Source organism: Eumetopias jubatus, unplaced genomic scaffold (assembly GCF_037043125.1).
Source record: "Eumetopias jubatus isolate StellerSeaLion01/CBP00866 unplaced genomic scaffold, mEumJub1_p1.0 scaffold_2, whole genome shotgun sequence".
Taxonomy (NCBI): domain Eukaryota; kingdom Metazoa; phylum Chordata; class Mammalia; order Carnivora; family Otariidae; genus Eumetopias; species Eumetopias jubatus.
Window position 1 is genome coordinate 63,635,450 of NW_028274808.1, and position 19,446 is coordinate 63,654,895.

General features: G+C 43.2%; 1 pseudogene; it reads left to right on the forward strand.

The window, feature by feature from the left end:
* Nucleotides 1-3,393: 3,393 nt before the first annotated feature.
* Nucleotides 3,394-4,774, forward strand: LOC114210112 (tripartite motif-containing protein 75 pseudogene; annotated as a pseudogene).
* Nucleotides 4,775-19,446: the final 14,672 nt, after the last annotated feature.

Here is a 19,446-nt window from a genome sequence, read left to right on the forward strand (position 1 = left end):
GAATCAGCTGTGATTCTGTACTAGTTTTCTGCTTCCTAGGACTCACTGTTTTATATGTATAGCTTATGATTAAATATTTGAATTTTAAAACAATGTGGGTGAATTTTTGGCAATGAATATGAATTCCAATTTACCTAAAAAGTAATCTGCCAAAAAATAAATTGTAATGCAACATTTCTGAGCTCAGAGAATGTGTCTCAAAGTGACAATTAAGCTGGGATCTTTTGAAGGGGTGTCAGTGGGGCTCCTGGGTGGCTCAGTTGGTTAGGCATCTGACTCTTGGTTTCAGCTCAGGTCGTGATATCACGGGTCATGGGACCAAGCCCAGTAACGAATTCTGAGCTCAGTTGGAGTCTGCTTGAAGATTTTCTCCTTACCCTCCCCCACTCATAAGCTCTTTCTCCCTCTCTCTCTAAAATAAATCTTTTTTTTTTTAAAGGGTGCCAGTAAACAAATGTATATGGGGCATGGATCTGCCATGGATGATACCGCTCATGCAAAAGTCCTGTGGGCAGAGGATGCCATGTCCTGAGTGTGGAGGAGAGGGCAGGACTGTACAGTGCTAGAAGCTACATAATGTAAAGAGAGGGTGAAACTGGAGGCCCAGAGTTAAACACTCCTGGGTGAAAAAATGAATAGGCTTCACATAGCCTTTTAGATTTCATTTTCCTCATAAATCAAGTTGGGATTAAAAGATGTTGAGGGACACTTGGGTGGCTCAGTTGGTTAAGCACCTGACTCTTTTTTTTTTTTTTTAAGATTTTATTTATTTGAGAGAGAGAATGAGAGACAGAGAGCACAAGAGGGAAGAGGGTCAGAGGGAGAAGCAGACTCCCCGCTGAGTAGGGAGCCCGATGTGGGACTCAGTCCCAGGACTCCAGGATCATGACCTGAGCTGAAGGCAGTCGCTTAACCAACTGAGCCACCCAGGCGCCCAAGTACCTGACTCTTAATTTCAGCTCAGGTCATGATCTCAGGTTGTGAGACTGAGCCCTGTGTCAGGCTCGCAGCTGGGCTTTCTCCTTCTCCCTTTGCCCCTCCCCCTCCTCTCTCTTCCTCTCTTAAAAAAAAAAGATGTTGAGAAGGTCAAGGGAAGATTACAAAGATGCAAATTAGACTATGCATATTAATAGTGCCCATGATGACTTGTTAAGCACAGGAAATAGTTTCCCCACCTCTATCCAGGGTGTGACCTCAGCCAGATCCTGCCCTCGCTCCCAAAGGGAGGAGTCACCATTTTTTGGTGGGCGGGATCTTAATAGCTCCACCTTGCTAGTGGGATATATATATATGTATATATATATATATAATAATCACATCATTGACCCAGCAATCGTCTGCAAAACTGGCTTCTGAGACCCCTCTCCTAGACACTGGCCTCACAGACCTGCCCATAGCCACCTGCTCCAGGTAAGCCCAGAGATGGTACGATGCGGGTACAGAAGGCTGGAACGTGGTAAGACTAGTGGCTTCCTGGTGCCTGCTCTGTATAGTGCCTAAGATTAAGCCTTAAGGGAAAGCAAACTTGGATTCGGGTTATTTTAAGACACGTGCTTGTATTATGGTTTATTTTATTCAATGACCCTTGTCCTAAGTCATCTAAATGCTGCTAAAAATACAGATATCTTGATCCCAACCTGTCCTAAAGGGTTTTTGATATCTGTGTGTGACAAAGCATCCAGAGGTGCTGGTCTGAAGCCTGAAGGGTGGTTTGTGTATAGGTGGGGAGTAGAGCAATTAGAGCTATGGGGTCAGGTACTGAGGTCCTATATAGACTTGATCTTCCTTAATCTAACCATCTGCCTGCTTACAGATGCTCAAAGAGTATAAGCAAGTGGCCCAAAGTCACTCAGTTCTTAAGGGAGCCCCAGAAACTTGGCCAATTTTAGTCATTCAACAGCTTTAGCCTAGGACTTAGGAGATACTTGGAGATACAGTTATCATGGGGATAGCATGGAGGTTACAGTTCTGTTGGGAGCGCAGATCTCCAAAATATATGTTAATTTGCAACATCAGAGTTGAAAGAAAAGTCATGATACTGCCTCTGGTGTTCTTTGGCATTGTGCTAAGTGAGCAATCCAACATGGTGGTCACTTTCTCCACCTCTTGGCATCCTTGAGAAATCAGTAACTGCTTCTTCTTCTTTTTTTTAAAGATTTTATTTATTTGCCAGAGAGAGAGAGAGAGAGAGCAGAAGCAGTGGGAACAAGAGGCAGAGGGAAAGGGAGAAGCAGGCTACCTGGGAGAGGGAGCCCGATGTGGGACTCGATTCCAGGACCCTGGGATCATGACCTGAGCCAAAGGCAGACGCTTAACTGACTGAGCCACCCAGGTGTCCCATCAGTAACTGCTTCTAAGAAAAAGCTGCATGCCCTCCTCTCATGATCCTGTCCTGAAAAATACTTAGTAGTTGCTAGCTCACCACTGAGTTCGGAGAGTAGCTGTGTGTTGGTGTGTTTCTCAGCTTTTTCTCACATTGAATTCCTGATCTCCAGTTTCATTCTGTGCATTATGTGAGAAATCAGTTTTCCCAACTTGGCAGGGTCCTCAGAGTAAATCTAATCAAGTCCAAATGCCATCCACTATGTACAGAGTTGGATATATCTTGCAGTTGAGAAACTTAAATGAAGTGCTTGGATGGGAGAAACTTAAATGAAAAGAAAAATTTTGACATATTATGAATTCAGTGCTGTCAGAAATGTCTGTGGTTTAAGCTGAAAGATACCAAGTTCTTTCCTTACATTTTTGACTATTGAAATGATTGAAGCTGAGATTTATATTCTGTTTACCTGCGTGGAGAAGAGGGTATTAGAGATGAGGATGTTACGTAACTCTCCCCAGGTCCCTCAGATAGTAGGTGACTAAAGAGAAATCTCACCCAGGGCCAGGAGATCTAATCCATGCACTTTCCACAGTCCCATGCAGCCCCTCTTTGGTTGATCTGAGGGTAGGTGGAATCCTGGGGGTGGAGAAAAGACTCAGTGTTTGCTTTAAAGGTGGCAGTGAGCAGGGCAACAAGATAAACAGTAGCCTATTTAATATGAAGGAATATTTTCTCATTTCCAGGGAGGAAAAGGCACGTAAAAATTGTGTCTGCTTTCTGACCAAGAGAATTACTGACCTTGGCTTCACATCCTCTGAGCTGCCAAAGGCAGCTGGTTGCCCAACTAACCTGTGATCACCTGCACTGGTGAATAGAGTTCTTCTGGGCACCTACCATCATACCTGAGGCCAGTGGCCTCATAGGACAGCAAGGCTGCCCTTATTTGACAGACATTCAGCACAGGAAGGACAGTAAAATCTGAGGGTGTATCTGCCTCTCACTAGAAAAATCCTGCAGATCCACCCTCCAGAAGACCCACCTCAGTCCAGAAAGCCCTTGATCTCTGCCCAATGGCAGTCCCGGCAGCCCTGGCAGGACTCCAGGCAGAAGCCAACTGTCCCGTCTGTCTGGATTACCTCGGAGACCCCGTCACCACCGACTGTGGGCACAACTTCTGTCGTTGCTGCATCCAGCAGTCCTGGGCTGATCGCAAGGACAGGTTCCCGTGCCCCGTGTGCCGTCACGCGTGCCAAGAGAGGCACTTGAGGGGCAACACCCAGCTGGGAAGGATGATTGACATGGCCAAGCTCCCCCACGTCACCAGGAGCAAGAAGAGGAGGCGGGAAGAGAGGCATTGCTGTGAGAAGCACAAACAGGTCCTGACCCTCTTCTGCGAGGAGGACCTCGAGGTGTCGTGTCCCAAGTGCACGCAGCCCCCTGATCAGCGGGGCCACCAGGTGAGGCCCCTGGGGGAGGCCGCCTCTCATCACGGGCAGAGGCTCAGTCGTTACATCAGGCCCTGAAGAAGCGGGGGGCAGACGTTCAGAAACTAGTAGCGACCCGAGAGAGAGAACTCTTAGACCTGAGAGAAAAGGTGCAGTACCAGGGACAGAAAGTGACCTCTGAGTTTGAGCACCTGCACGAGTGCGTAGACCGTGAGCAAGAGGCTGTTCTCTCACGGCTCGCTGAAGAAGAGAGGGACCTTCAGCAGAAAGTCCGCGCGAACAGCACGGCGTTTTCAGAGCACGTTTCCACCCTCCCGCGCCTACCAAACAAGGTGGCAGAGAGGAGCGCGGCGTCCGAGGTGAGACGGCGGGCGGAGATCGGGAGCGCCCGCGACAGGGGCGAAAGCCTGAAGCCCCCAGCTCCCTGTTCTTTCCAGTTAAGGAGGGAAGGATGCAGTCTTCCTCCGCAGGACTTGGCTCTGCAGAAAATTCTCCAGAAGTTTAGACGGGAAGTTACTCTGGATCCCGAGACAGCGCACCCGAATCTGCTTGCCTCCGAGGGTAAAAAGTCTGACATTTGTGAGGAAAAAGCCCGGCGTCCCTCAGACCCGAAGAGACTGCTGATGGATGCGGTGGTCCTGGGCTCCGAGCGCCTCGACGGCGGCCCGCCATCCTGGGAGGTGCAGGTGGGTGGGCAAGCGCGCGTGGGCCGCGGGGCTTTGCCAGGGCTCCCTTTCCTGGAGGGGCAGGCGGCCCCCGTCAGGCCGGAGCAGACGCGCGACAGTCCGGCGGCGGGACGGCGCCTGTGTCGCTGAAGGAAAAGCCCAGGGGCGTTGGCGTTTATCTGCACTGTGAGTTGGGGGAGGTTTCCTTTTACAGTTTGAATGGCAGGTCTCACATCCGTTCTTTCATGGGTACGTTTTCTGAAGTCCCGAAGCCTCACTTCTGTGTGGGGCGCGACTCTACACCTCTTACGACCTGTGCAGGGAGAGATTGTGAAGGATGAGCTGTGACTTGGCTTCCTTTTCTGTCCGCGATTTATGGACGGTGGGTACAATCTTGTACAACTATCCGTGAATCTAGCACCAGAATTTGTTTTAGATGCTTATTTGACTTAAACACATGGGAAAAGTTTTCTCATTTTGATTTCTTCTGGTTTTTTTTTTTTTTTTCTGTTTTGTTTCAATAGCAGCAAGGGTGTTGTGGAAACTAACAGAGATGTGGAGATTAACTGCAAATTGTTCCCAGAATTCTAAGTTTAGAATATATACATTTTAATTTCACAGCTTCTGTAAATTTGTGAACCTTTATCTATTTTATATATATTATATAATATAATATTTCATATATTATATATTTTTTGTATATCTGTACATCTGTTTCTTTTTTTTTTTAAAGATTTTACTTATTTATTTGACAGAGAGAGACAGGGAGAGCAGGAACACAAGCAGGGGGAGTGGGAGAGGGAGAAGCAGGCTTCCCACGGAGCAGGGAGCCCGATGCTGGTCTCGATCCCAGGCCTCTGGGATCATGACCTGAGCCGAAGGCAGACGCTTAACAACTAAGCCACCCAGGCGCCCCATCTATCTGTTTCTGAAGTAGTACTTTAAGCTTTCCAGGTGGGAGAAAGAGGCAGTTTTAGGGAGACAATCATCAGTGGTCTCACACCTCTCATGGGTTGTGAGCAAGGCATTGATTGGATTGCTCCAGACTGTTTTCAAAGATGTTTTTATGGGGTATAGCCTTGGAGGACATAGATGGTGTCTTCATCCACACTGTCCAGTATAATAAAAATAGGAGCATCTGGCTGGCTCAGTTGGTAGAAAGTGCAACTCTTGATCTCGGGGTTGTGAGTTTAAGCCCCAAAGTGGGTGTAGAAATTGCTTAAAAATAGAAACCTAAAAATAAATAAATAAATATAATGTGTCCCCCTAAGACAAAGATCAGGAAGATTTACTGCCCATTTTGAAGGATTTGAGTTTTGCTTATTATCCATAGTGTAACCTAAATTGAACTCTCACCTGAAATATAGAGGTTAGTATCCATCATGCCAAGTAATCATGAAGATCAAACAAGATGCTTTATACATTTATCTGGGACATAATTGACATAAAATGAGTCTTCTATTATATGTAAGAAATCATAGTTTTTCTTGGTTTTTAGTTTTTGGGATCCCATTAAAATTTACATTTTTTATTTGAAATAGTGCTGTCAGTAGGCTGTTCCCATTTCCCTCCCAGTGTATCTAGATTTCTGTCTCCATGTCTTCATAGGCTTAAACTGGCTGCTATAGTCTTTGCCTGGGTCCCACACCTAAGTGTGTTTCTACTTCATTAGTGGTTTACATAGACGCTTTCTTCTGTTTTAGTGTGCTGCAAATATTATTAATATTTGTTTTATTATGAAAAGCAAAAAAAAAGAGTGGATTAAAACACATAGGTACAAATTAAAGAACAATAATGAAATGAATATCCATTTTTAAAACCCCCAGTTTAAGAAATAAAACATTACACAATGTTCAGGGACCCCTGTGGACACCTCCACACTACATCACTCTGCTTTTCTTCACCCTTGAGGCATCTACTCTCATGATTTGATACAATTTCTTTGGTTTTCTTGTTAGGCTTACCACATATGCATATATTTAAAACAACATACTGTATATTTTGAAAAATAAGACAAATAACAAACCTAGCTGAGTAACCAATTTAATTTATCAAACTATAGATAAATGATAACAAATTATATGATTATCTTCATCAGTGCAGGAAATGCATTTAATAAGATTCATCCAGTGTTATGGACTGAATTGGGCACCCCCCCACCCCCGCTGAATTCACATATTGATGCCCAGACTCCCACTGTGACTGCTTTTGAAGGTAGGGCCTTTAAAGAGGTAACTCTCTGTTTAAGCCACACAGTCTGTGGTATTTTGTTATGGCACCCCTAGCAGACAGAATTAACACATCCAGTCATGATTAAAAAAAAAAAAAGGCTAATGAGAAAAAGGGAACTTCCTTAATCTGTTAAAGGTTATCTATCAAAAACCCCCAACAATGGGGGGCACCTGCCTGGTTCAGTCAGTAGAGCATGTGACTCTTGATCTTGAGGTTGTGAGTTCAAGCCCCACACTGGTTGTATAGCCTACCTAAAAAAAAAAATACAAAAACCCCCACTAAAAACTTACAACAATGGTTAAATTTTTGGCAGTTTTGTCTCTGAGAATGGAAATGGGACAAAGATTCTTCCCTATCATCTATTCTACATTGTGCTAGCATTCTTAACCAGTGTCATGATGCAAGAAAAAGGAAGAAGATTGGAAAGAGAAAACAATGTTTATTATCAGAGGATATGATTTTTTACATAGAAAAGCCAAACTCGGGGTGCCTGGGTGGCTCTGTTGGTTAAGTGCCTGCCTTTGGCTCAGGTCATGATCCCAGGGTCCTGTGATAGATCCCCATTTGGGGCTCCCTGCTCAGCGGGGAGTCTGCTTCTCCCTCTCCCTCTGCCTGCTATTCCCCCTGCCTGTGTTCTCTCTCTCTCTGTGTCAAATAAATAAATAAGATCTTAAAAAGAAAGAAAGAAAGGAAGAAAGATAGAAAATTTCCCAAGCAGAGAAAACCAGTCCAGTCATAAAACAAAGTTCAATTCAGCTTATTTTGTGAGACTAACCCAACCTGGGTCATGCCTCTGGAAACCCTAAGCAAAACTTCCCAAGGTTGATATGAAGCAACCCTTGGCCAACTCCTTATCATTTAAGAAAATTCCAATATTATCAGTTTTCTGTAAATCAGGCATTTATGGGAAACCGGTCTCTTGGTCTTTAAGTTTTGTTTTCTGAGGACACCTGCATGTGATTTTCCGTTTTGTATCCTCCAGTTCCATTTTTGATTGAAATTCTTTCACAGCCCTAAAAGGCAATTAGGCTGGTCTTTTCAAAAAGTGAATGTCTCTTGAAAAGGTAAAAGGGGCAGGAGCATTGTTCCAGATTCCAAGACATTACAGAGCAATGTACTAACCTTAATTGGATCTAGGGTTGGGGGAAAAGGTATAATGACATTTGGGAGACTGCTGTAGAAACTTAAAAAATGAGCACATATGGGGCGCCTGGGTGGCTCAGTCATTAAGCATCTGCCTTCGGCTTAGGTCATGGTCCCAGGGTCCTGGGATCGAGCCCTGCATTGGGCTCCCTGCTTGGGGGGATGCCTGCTTCTCCTTCTCCTACTCCTCCTGCTTTTGTTCCCTCTCTCACTATGTCTCTATCTGTCAAATAAATAAAATCTTTAAAAAAAAACCCACAAAAAACTGAGCACATATAATAAAAGTGGAATTTTTATTAATTTTCGTATTTATGATAATGGTACCCCATTTAGTAGAAGAATATCTTCATTCTTAGGAGGTTTATGCTTAAGCATTTGGGGTGAAATATATTTGCAAATGTGACAAATTATTCTTAAATTTTATTTATTTATTTATTTATTTTTAGATTTATTTATTTATTTGAGAGAACGAGAATGAGAGAGAGAGTACATGAGAGGGGGGAGGGTTAGAGTGAGAAGCAGGCTCCTCACTGAGCAGGGAGCCCAGTGCGGGACTTGATCCTGGGACTCCAGGACCATGACCTGAGCTGAAGGCAGTCGCTTAACTAACTGAGCCACCCAGGCGCCCCTTAAATTTTATTTTTTATAAGGATTTTATTTATTTGTCAGAGAGAGAGAGAGGCAAAGGGAGAATAAGGCTCTTTGCTGAGCAAGGAGCCCGATGTGGGGCTTGATCCCAGGGCCCTGGGATCATGACCTGAACAAAAGGCAGATGCCCAACCGACTGAGCCACCCTATTCTTAAATTGCTAAAAGGTGTTTGTTATACGATTCTTTTGGCATTTGTCTATGGTTTAAATAAAAATAAAAATAAAAAAGTTTGGAAGAGAAATGTAATCATTGTATTCGTAGGCCCTTGGCTTAGTTACTGGCTCACCATAGACCCTCAGTAAATCTTTGCCCAGAAGTAAGTCCTAGCTCCCCTCTATCATCTGGTGCCTTGGGAAAGCTCCTCCACCGCCCCGAGCCTCAGCCTGCTCCTCAGGAAACACCCAGGTGGAGGTGGGGATGGGCAGTTTGGACAGTCCTTCCTCAGCTGTGAACCGCGTGCACTAGGAACAGGCATCTGCAGGATAACTGGTCTCCCCGCCCTTCCCAGATCTGCGTTTCTCAGGACCCCGATCCCCCCCCCCCCCCCAGTCTTCTCCCTCTCAGTCAGTGGCAGCTCCTGTCTCTTCGGAGCTAGAGGAAAAACCCAGTGGCATCTCTGCTTTGTCTCCTTCTTTAACGCCCCACAGCCACTCTGTCAGCACATCCTGTGGTCTGTCTGCTGCTCTCTGTCTTTGGATTCTGATCCACCCTCCCGGGGACACTGGGGGACCCCTTCTCTGGCTTCCCTGGCTCTGGCCCGCCCTCCCTGGCCTAACAGACTCCGAGCATCTGACCTTCACCTGGCCCCCTGCCCCACCGAAGCCACGCCCCCTCGGCCGTCCTCTTACCAGGGCTGCACACCTACTAGCATTCTTGCCCTTCCAGCCAGCCTGTGTCCCTTTCTGCACCAGAACTTCCTTAGGTCGCTCACTTTGCCTGGAGGGGACTGTCCTGTCTCCTTAGCCCGGATTGCCGCTTCGGAGACTGGACTTCATTTGACCTTAGTCACCTCCCCAGGGGGGCGCTCGGTGGCCCATTCGTACTAGTGGGGGTGAGCCTGTCACCCACGGGCTAGCCTCCTGTTCTGGCATCTGACACTCAGCACGTCTAGTGAAATGGCTCAGGTCGTGCCCGTCCTCGGACTGGATTACAAACTCCCTCGTGGACTAGAATCTCAGGGAAGGCAGAGACTGAGCTGACCCAAGTCGATCTGACCAGAGCCTTAGCATAGTATCTTGTACAGTCATCGTTGGGGGAAGGAAGCTGTGAAATGATGCCGCAAGAAAGAGCCCCGGGCACTCAAGAAAACAATGACCTTTTAGAGGGAAGATCTTTGACCCCTGGGGGAAAAAGATGTGGACTCCACAGGTAGAGGGAATCTGAAGAAGATGTCCTCAGGCAACTAAAGTGTGAACTTGCCCTGACAGGCTGCCCAGCCCACCCTGTTTTATTTCTGTGGTTGAGAAGACATTCTGCCCAAGCTCCTGCCTCACTCTCTTTATCACATCAGCTGCAGGTTTATCCTTCCCACGCTATGGCCACATATCCCTCCGGTTTCCATTCTCTCTTTCTTCCCCACACCCTGGGCACCTGAAATCACTGGACTTGGTCTGACCGGGGTTGTAGGAAAAGCAACTGTTTGGATTCAAATAGACGTTACAGGGATTGGAGTCCATTCTTACTCCTTACTTCAGGCTGTGTAAGCTGGTTGGGTGAATAGTTTAACCTTCCTGACTGACAAGGATTCAGGGACACTGAGTAAAGTCCTCATCTCCTTCCTGCCTTGTCAGGAAGCCAAAGGAAGAATGGAGAAAGCTTGTGGGACATTTTGTTCTTAAATAACAGAGATTTCTTGGGACAAAAATAAATCAACGATTTCTAAGCGTTGATTTTCATTCTTTACCCTTAGGTCTGTTTGATTTCATGTTTGTTGTTTCTAGTAAACACTGTGCACATCAGCAGACAGAAGGTGAACTAGGCTGCCCTGAAGTATCTTCTGACTCTTAAAATTCTGTGATTCTCACAAACACATGGGAAACCCTCTTACACTATTGGTGGAAATGCAAACTTGTGCAGCCACTCTGGAAAATAGTATGGAGGTTCCTCAAAAAGTTGAAAATAGAACTACCCTATGACCCAGCAATTGTACTACTAGGTATTTATTCAAAGGATACAAACATAATGATTTGAAGGGGCACATGCACCCCAATGTTTATAGCAGCAATGTCCATAATAGCCAAAATATAGAAAGACCCCAGATGTCCATAGACAGATGAATGGATAAAGAAGTTGTGGTATATGTATACAATGGAATATTACTCAGCCATCAGAAAGAATGAAATCTTGCCATTTGCAATTATGTGGACAGAACCAGAGGGTATTATGCTAAGTGAAATAAGTCAGTCAGAGAAAGACAAATACCATATGATTTCACTCATATGTGGAATTTAAGAAACAAAACAGATGAACATAGAGGAAAGGAAGGAAAAATAAAATAAGATAAAAACAGAGGGAGGCAAACCATAAGAGACTCCTAACAATAAGGAGCAAACTGAGGGTTGCTGTAGGGTAACTATGATACTAAAGCCATGAAGATTGGTAAGTTAATACACAAGAATTTTATTTTATTTATTTTTTTAAAAAAAAGATTCTATTTATTTATTTGAGAGAGTGACTGAGAGAGCACAAACAGGGAGGAGATAGAGAAGCAGGTTCCCCGCTGAGCAAGGAACCTGATGCGTGACTCCATCCCAGGACCCTGGAATCATGACCTGAGCCGAAGGCAGACACTTAACCGACCGAGCCACCCGGGTGCCTCCAGCTTTTAGGTTTCTTGATTGCTCAGGATCTGAATCTTGCTGACTAGTCTCAACTGTACCTTGTCATCTGTTTAACAGATTAGGCTTCCTTTGCCCCTCAACTGTGCTTGATTCCCCTGTTTCTTCCCATGGCTCTCTTCTCCACTGGTATCTTTGGTTCTTCATCCCCCAGGGTTCCCAGGCAGAAGAAAGTCCACCAAACAGTTACACCCTCTGTTGCACTGAACTGATATTGAAGGGAACAGCATAGAGGTGGAAGCAGATCGGGGCTTCCCTAGGGGCTTAATTGTAATACCTTGAGTTTGGTTGGGTTGGGCTGAGACCTCTGATATGTTCTGCCCATTGCTCCTGGTAAATTCATTCACATAGAGGCTGAAAACAGATCTGCATTTCTTTTTCTTTTCTTTTTTCCCCAGATTTTATTTTTTTGACAGAGAGAGAAACAGTGAGAAAGGGAACACGAGCAGGGGGAGGGGCAGAGGGAGAAGCAGGCTCCTCACTGAGTAAGGAGCCCGATATGGGACTTGATCCCAGGACGCTGGGATCATGACCTGAGCTGAAGGCAGATGCTTAACGACTGAGCCATTCAGGCACCCAACAGGTCTGCATTTCTAACCCCGGTCTTCCTGATCTCATAAATCCCAGGTAGGCATCTTAGTTAATTATTCATCAAGCAGACTTTTTATGAGCTCTCACTAGAGGGGAGGCACTGTGTTAGAAGCCTAGATGCAAAGATCTCTTCTGGCATCCCCACCATCAGAGAACTCACAGTCCAGATAACAAAGACAATGTGGACTGAGGATTTCCTCCATGTGGATGGCTGTGTTCAATCAAGGAATAAAATAAAGGTTTTCCTGGCAGAGGGATGGTTTGGCGTTACTGGCGCCTGGCCTGGGCCTTGCTGAGGTCACCTTCACCCAGCCTCCCAGAAATTGCTCGCTGGATGTGCATTTGGGCTTTGCCGGCAGGTCTCTTGTAAAGACTATATTGCTGGGCTTTTTTACCCTTTTATCCTGTTTGAATGTTATTCTAATAGCCCCAGGTCCTGCCTCCACAAAAATAAGATAGATCTATGATGTGAGTAAAAAGAAACCTGGAGGGGCACCTGGATGGCTCAGTCAGTGGGGCATCTGCCTTCGGCTCAGGTCGTGATCCCAGGGTCCTGGGATCAAGCCCCGCATCGGGCTCCCTGCTCAGCGGGGGCCTGCTTCTCCCTCTCCCACTCCCCCTGCTTGTGTTCCCTCTCTTGCTGTCTCTCTGTCAAATAAATAAATAAAATCTTTAAAAAAATTTTAAAAAAGAAAATATGTTGCCAAATTTAAGGAAGTTTGAATGGGAAATATTATAAATAGGAAAGGTATTTTTTTGAAGAACCTGTAGGCTCTCCATTCTTCAAGATTACTGTATCCCACAGTATATTTGGCCCTCTGGTTTGTTCCTCAAGAATAGCTTTCATTTGTGTAATTATTAACCATGCAATATGCACTGTGTGAAGTGCTTCATCTAAACATCTAATTGAATTTCCTCTTCACATCTGAGAGATAGTGACTATTACTTCCCATTTAAAGAAGTGGAAAACGAGTGTTAGTATGGGTAATCCATCCAAAGTCACAGAATCCTTCCTCTGCGTTCCCACAGCACCTTTCATATTCTTTCGTATAGGATTGGGATTTTTCATATTGGGATTTTTTATTGTATTGGCAACTAAATTGGCAATTTTATATTTAAGATTACACCCTAAATTAATACTGCAATTCTGTTAGATTTTTTCAAAGAATACATAACTTTTGTATTTAAGAAACAACTTTAAGCTATATTTAGATTTTTACATTTTTAAATTTATTTTTATTATGGTAAAAAACACATAACATTAAATTTACCGTTGTAAACATTTTAAAATGTACAATTCAGTTGTAGTAAATATATTCACATAGTTGTGCAACAGGTCTCTAGTATTTTTTCATTTTGCAACATTGAAACTCTACGTCTAATAAACACTGATTCCCCATCCTTCCTCCCCTTAGCCCTTGGTAACCACCTTTCTACCTTCTGTTTCTACGATTCTGTAATTTTGACTGTATATTTCATATGAGTGGAATCATAAAATATTTGTTCTTCTATAACTGACTTCCTTTGCTTTAGCATGACATCCTCAAGATTCATCCATGCTGTAGCCATGAAAAGATTTCTGTTTTGGACCTGTGCATCTGGAGATGCATTAGAAATCTGAGTGGATGCTTCCATTAGATGCTGCATACAGAAGACTGATGGTACGGAAACGGGACAAGCTGCAGAAAAATTTTGAACCATCAGCACAAAGGTGTCTTAAATAGTGCTGAGAAGGGATGATACTCAGGGAGAGAAGTTAAAGATATTAAAAGAGGGCTCTCCAGACAATGCCTAAAGAAATACAAATTAATGAGTGGACAGATACTGACACTTAGTGGCAATCAGGGAAAACAACTAATTCAAATGCACATTTCTCCCATCAGATTAACAAAAATTAAAAAAGATCCTAAAAATCCAATTGGCAAGAATTGTGAGAAAAATCATACACTGTCAGTAGAAATGCTATGGGTTCAGACTTTCTTCTTTACACTTTTTAAAAATGGAAGTAAAATGTACATGCAGCTAAAAGTTTACTGTGGGTACATGCAACATGACAGACAATACAGCAATTGTCAATATTTCTCAATAGAAGTTCTCGGACTTTTGACTCAGTAATCCAATTTCTAAGATTTATAGAAATACTACAGAGAGGGTTGCATAAGCTGCCATTAATAACAGACTATTTGGGGCGCCTGGGTGGCTCAGTCGTTAGGCGTCTGCCTTTGGCTCAGGTCATGATCCCAGGGTCCTGGGATCAAGCTCCGCATCGGGCTCCCTGCTCAGTGGGAAGCCTGCTTCTCCCTCTCCCACTCCGCCTGCTTGTGTTCCCTCTCTTGCTGTGTCTATCTCTGTCAAATAAATAAATAAAATCTTTAAAAAAAATAAAAAGAAAATCCACATATAACTTTTGCCTCCCCTAAAACTTACCAATAGACTACTGTTGACGAGAAGCCTTACTGACAATATAAACAGTAGATTGATTAATGCAGATTTTGTAGGTTATATGTATTATATACCATATTCTTACAATAAAGTAAGCTAGAGAAAATGTTAAGGGGGCGCCTGGGTGGCTCAGTCATTAAGCGTCTCTGCCTTCAGCTCAGGTCATGATCCCAGGGTCCTGGGATCGAGCCCCTCATCGGGCTTCCTGCTCAGCGGGAAGCCTGCTTCTCCCTCTCCCACTCCCCCTGCTTGTGTTCCCTCTCTCGCTGTGTCTCTCTGTCAAATAAATAAATAAAATCTTAAAAAAAAAAAGAAAATGTTAAGAAAATCATAAGGAAGAGAAAATACATTTAGAGTGCCTTATTGTATTTATTGAAAAAAAATTCACATAAATGAACATAGCAATATGTATAGGCTTGTCGAATCGTTATGCTGTACACCTGAAACTAATGTGTCAACTATACTTCAAAAAAAGAAAAAAAATCCATGTGTAAGTGGGCCCATGAGTTCAAACCCATGTTGTTCAAGGGCCAACTGTATACTGCATAGAAATTAATTTAAATTTATTTTATATTGGTTCCTGATTTTTATTTACTGGTCTTCACTTATTTTTTTTTAATTTTAGATTTTTAAAAATATTTATTTTTCTTCAGAGAGAGAGAGAGAGCAGAAGGAGGGGCAGAGTGAGAGGGAGAGGGAGAGGGAAAGAATCTTGAGCAGACTCCTCGCTGGGCATGGAAGCCTATCCAGGGCTCAATCTCACAACCCTGAGATCATGACCAGAAATGAAATCAAGAGTCAGATGCTCGGGCGCCTGGGTGGCTTAGTTGGTTAAGTGAGTGCCTTCGGCTCAGGTCATGATCCTGGAGTCCCAGGATCGAGTCCTGCATCGGGCTCCCTGCTCAGCGGGGAGTCTGCTTCTCCCTCTGATCTTCCCCCCTCTCCTGCTTTCTCTCTCTCTCAAATAAATAAATAAAATCTTTAAAAAAAAAAAGTGTCAGATGCTCAACTGACTGAGACACCCAGGTGCCTCACTGGTCTTAATTATATACAGTATTGGTATGCTATATCTATCTATCTATCTATCTATCTATCTATCTATCTATCTATCTATCTATATTATACAGTCTATTGGTACCCTTTTCCAGAATGTCCCATACTTCGAATCATACAGTATGTAACCTTCTCAGAAATGACTGCCTTCACTCAGTAATATGCATTTAAGTTTCCTCCATGTCTTTTCGTAGCTCGGTAGCTCACTTCTTCTTAGCACTGAATAATATTCCATTCTCCAGATGTATCACAATTTATTTACCCATGCACCTACTGAAGGACATCTTGGTTACTTCCAAGCATTAGCAATTGTGAATAAAGCTGCTGTAAACATGTGTGTACAGCTTTTGTGTGGACATCAGTTTTCAACTCCTTTGTGTAAAATACCAAAGAGTATGCTTGCTGCACTGTATGCTAAGAGTAAGTTTAATTTTGTAAAAATCCAGAAGTCAAAAAATTTGATATCAGAAAAAAATGATGGTTTTACTTTAATGTACTAAGAACACTTGACATCAGATCTACCTTCTTAACCAATTGTCGGGTGCACAATACTGTTTTGGTAAGGTAGACATAACGTTGTACAGCAGATCTCTAGAACTTACTCATTTTGCATAGCTGAAGCTTTATACTCATTGAGGAACAACTCCAAATTTCTCCCTCCTCCCAGCACCGGGAAACCACCACTCTACTCCCTGCTCTTATGAGTTTGTCTATTTTAGATACTTCTTATATATGGGATCATGTAATCCTTGTTTTTTTGCAACTGGCTTATTTCACTTAGCTTGACATCCTCAAGGTTCATCCTGTTGTCAACGATGGCAGAATTTACTTCTTTTTTTTCTTCTTCTTTAAGGCTCAATAATTTCCACTGTGTGTACACACATTTTCCTTACCCATCTATCCACTGATGGTTATTTCTACCTCTTGGGTGTTACTACAAATGATGCTGCAGTGAACATAGGAATGCTACCTTCTTCCTGAGGTTCTGATTTAAATTTTTAAAAACAAATACCCAGAAGTGGGGTTGCTAGGTCATACAGTAGTTTGGGTTTTAGTTTTTTGAGGAACGTCCATACTGTTTTCCATAATGGCTGCAACAAATGGATTTTTAAGGTGATTCTCAGAGTAGACTGAAAGCATAATTCCAAGGATGAATTTAAGTGAAGCCAACAAGACTTTGGGGATTGAGAGGTGTTGGGGAAGGTTACCTGAAAAGAATGACATGAAACAAATCAAACGATGGTACCAAAAGCCCATTTTCTGAAGGTAAGCACTTTGTAATAGGTGATATGGCTCAGAGGTCCGGATTCTGGCACCAGACTCTCTCTACCACTTATTGGCAATATAACTCTTAAGCTATAAATTATGAAGTAAACTAGCATTTATCTCACAGGAGTTGACATGAAGATTACATTAAATACAAGAGCACTAGACATAGCAGTATTTTTATCACCCAAGGGTAAGATCCTGAATATCTACATCCACACTTCCCAGTGAGTTGTTTGGCATCTCCAGGGGCTATGTGGTTATTGTAGGGGTGTTATGTGTCATTTGGGGTGCACTGCCCCTTACATCTAGAAATCCTGAGATAGATGGATATAGATACATGTTTGATGTAGGTACAGGTGTTGGTAATGGTAGAGATATGGATGTACATGTACTTTAAGTGGACAGATCAAGAAACTCCAAGAGTATGTTGAATGAGCTTGCCAGAGGTTAGAATTGATCAGATGAGGAGGCCCATGAGGCAACTGTTTAGTTTTCAAGCCAGTCTGATCTTTTCCTTTTTTTTAGAGACTCTTTTTTTTTTTAATTTAAAGATTTTATTTATTTGTCAGAGAAAGAGTGAGAGAGAGCGTGTGCACAAGAGGGGCGGGGGGAGGAGCAGCAGGCAGAGGGAGAAGCAGGCTCCTCATTGAGCAAAGGAGCCTGATGTAGGGCTCGATCCCAGCACCCCGGGATCATGACCTGAGCCGAAGGCAGACGCTTAACGACTGAACCACCCAGGCGTCCCCAAGCCAGCCTGATCTTCAGAAGCCGCGGTGGCAGTTGGGACCATTGTACAGTGGAACTTGAGTGAATGGTGGCTGCACCTTTGTCCTAAGGGAGTAACAAGGAATGAGTTCACTCCCAGCCATAGTCACCACAAATGACAATCTTGAGCTTGAGAGGGTCAGAAGTACCTCAAGTGAATATTTAAATTTGACACGCTTCTAATCAAAAGTTTCTAAGAACTCTGATGAACTGATACTGAAGTCTCTGTGGAAAAGTAATTGTCCAAGAAACATCAAGAGAATTCTAAGCAAAAAAGATCAGGGACAGATGGTAGACTTCCTGTAGTTGACATCAACTTGTTATAAAATCTTATTATTGGCCTAAGAATAATACCATTGAAACAAAAAGCCCAGAGAACATATCTATTATTATTCAGGACACAAACTCACCATTTCCACTGTTATGTCTTCAGTACAAGCCACCTAAATTTCTTGCTTAAAATACTGCCCTAACTTCCTATTGGCCTCCCCACTTCCATTTCTGCCTTCTTACCATCTGTCCTACACACTACAAGAATGATCATTCTCAAAAAGCTTATCACATCATGTCACTTTTCTACTTAAAACTCTGATGGTTGCTAAGCGCACAAATGTTCAGTTATACTTGGCATTGTCAAGTTTTAAAACAAAACTGTTCTTTTTTAAAGATTTATTTATTTATTTTAGAGAAAAAGAGAGGGTGGGGGAGGGGCAGTGGGAGAGGGAGAGAGAGCAGACTCTGGGGCTGAGGGCAGAACCCTACTCGGGGCTCAATCTCATGACTGTGAGATCGTGACCTGAGCTGAAATCAAGAGGTGGGTGTTTAACTGACCGAGCCAGGTGCCCCTAAAACCACACTTACAAAGTTGTTGAACCAATTCGCTCTCCCTTTTTCCAACTATATTGCCTCTTCTCTGTGTTCTCAGAGGAACTGTGCCTTTGTCTAAACTGTATTAAAACACCTATGGATCTAGATACTGATGACACTTTTTCTGTGAGTCCACATTTGAAAATATATTCCAGTATTGCATCAAGAAAAGGAATAAATGAATGATACTATCTCTTTTTAAAAGTGATGTTTATTTTTCCTTTTTAATAAATTGAACAAATATTTTAAAAATGCAATAACTTCTTCTTTTAAAGATTTTATTTATTTATTTGAGATAGAGAGAGAGAGAGCTCGCATGAGTGGGAGGAGGGGCAAGGGAGAGGGAGAAGCAGACTCCCCGATGATCAGGGAGCCCGAGGTGGGGCTCAATCCCAGGATGCCAGAATCATGACCTGAGTTGAAGGTAGCCAAAAGCAGCCTATTAACTGACTGAGCCACCCAGGCACCTGCTTGATGAAGTATCACAAAGAGAACATTCCCCCTGTAACCACTTCCCTTATCAAAAAATAGAATCTCTGGGCCCCAGAAGCCCCCTTGTGGCTATTCTCAATCATTACCCCTACACTCCTCCCCCAAAGAAAACCAACTGTTCCAACTTCTCACACTACAGATTAGTTTTGCATATTTTTGACCTTTATACAAAGAAAATTTATGCATTATGTTCTCGCTTCTACAATTCATTATGCGTGGGAAATTCTTACAGACTTTTGTGTTTAGCAGTTCACTTTTCTTGCTGAATGGTAGCCCATTATCTGGACAGACATTTGGGTTGTTTCTCTGCTTGTCTATTAAGAATAATATTACTACATGGGCGCCTGGGTGGTGCAGTCGGTTAAGCATCTGACTCTTGGATTCAGCTCAGGTCATGATCTCAGGGTGCTGGGATTGAGCCCCAAGTCAGGTTCCCCCTCAGCTTGGATTTTCTCTCCCTCTCCCTTTGCCCCTCCCCACTGCTCTCTAAAATAAAAATAAAATAAATAAATCTAAAAAAAATTATTACCAAAAATAATAATAATATTACTACAATAATTCTTGTACATGTGTTTTGATGGACATTAGTAAACATTTCCATTGGTTAAATACCTAAAGTGGAATCGGTGACTCATAGGGTATGTCCACATTCAACTTAGCAGGTTGTACCAA